Genomic DNA, 1,360 nt, shown 5'->3' with positions numbered 1-1,360 from the left:
TTCGCTCAAGAAATCGAAAACAATCTCTCACAATCTGGAGTGCAACGCCTTAACCGCAAGGCCAAACACCTTCATATAAGTATGCATGTGCATATAATTAGATGGGTGAATAGATAGATAGATATGTATACATCTGTATCTTTCCCTCCCAGTGTATATATATATATATATATATATATATATATATATATATATATATATATATATATATATATATATATATATATATATATATGTATATATATATATATATATATATTTGAAAAATACTCAGAAAATAATTGAAACTGCGCCAAAATTCTTTAAAATACATATTGTGTAAATAAAATTAATGTAACATTTTAACATAAGGGGTGTATAGTTTTGTTCCATGTATTCATATATATGGAAATATAAATATAAAAATTAGTTTTCGCAGAAAATATTTATTTCGTATTATAATTTAACTGAAAATGTATTGGTTCGTGTGGACAGATATAACAGAATTGAGAAGAGAAGGAAAAAACATCGTGGCTAAAAGAGGTTTTGTAGTGAAGAAAAAATCGTGTTTAATTGTCCAGTATTTGGTTTACACACATGCATACGTGGGAGTACCCAAAAGAAACCGGTATTTTATCCACTTAGATTTACATATTTACAGTTTTATCGCCTTGAAAGTGTCCTCCATCGGTCCAGACGTGTTTTCCACTGTTGGAAAACGCATCTAGACTCTTGCGAGGTGATGCCTAAACGACATGACAGTAAAGATTCTGAAGTAAAAGTAAAACTATTTACTTCGTTTAATCAGAAATTGTGGTATTTGATATAAGAACTAACAACGGCTTAAAATGTAACTCAAAAGCACACTCCAGACATTTTATTACGAAAGAATAGGGATGATTTTAAAACGGTCATATTTGCAGAGAACTTTTAACTGCTAGAAATAAACAAATCAACTATAGAGTGCTAGAATTCTTGCGAAGTGATGCCTTTTAGCACCTCCGTCGTTTTTTCTTCACCTCTTCCACATCTGCAAATTTCGTAACACTGGCTTTCGTCATCAGTAATGACCTTCGAAAAAAAGGTCCGATCAACTTCTAATTGTTCTTTTAATTCGCGTATTCAGTCGCGAGTGCTTTTGATCTTCCTTGAGCAAGCGAGGCACAAATTTTGCTGCAACTCTTTTCATTCGCAATTCCTCGCTCAAAATTCGTTGGCAGGCGCTCCAGTACACACCAGTCATATCAAGTTCGTCAATTTTTCGATGACGGTCCTCCATAGTCAGTTCATAAATTTTCATGACGTTTTCATTCTTTCGGGAGGTCGACACGGTTGCCCTGAACGATATTGGTTCTCAAGCGACAAATGATCATTCATAAAG

At 33.2% G+C, this 1,360-nt stretch overlaps 1 long non-coding RNA gene across 1 annotated transcript in view; it reads right to left on the bottom strand.

Annotated features, from left to right (window-relative positions):
* Positions 1 to 822: 822 nt before the first annotated feature.
* Positions 823 to 1,360, bottom strand: part of LOC149136207 (uncharacterized) — a 36,261-nt gene continuing 35,723 nt past the window's right edge. The window contains exon 2 of the long non-coding RNA XR_016241337.1: positions 823 to 1,360. This exon is cut by the window's right edge and continues 170 nt beyond it. This is a non-coding gene — a long non-coding RNA (uncharacterized LOC149136207).

Source organism: Octopus bimaculoides, chromosome 4, assembly GCF_046866305.1.
Source record: "Octopus bimaculoides isolate indiv1 chromosome 4, ASM4686630v1, whole genome shotgun sequence".
NCBI classification, from domain to species: domain Eukaryota; kingdom Metazoa; phylum Mollusca; class Cephalopoda; order Octopoda; family Octopodidae; genus Octopus; species Octopus bimaculoides.
This window is presented reverse-complemented; position numbering and strand designations above follow the sequence as displayed.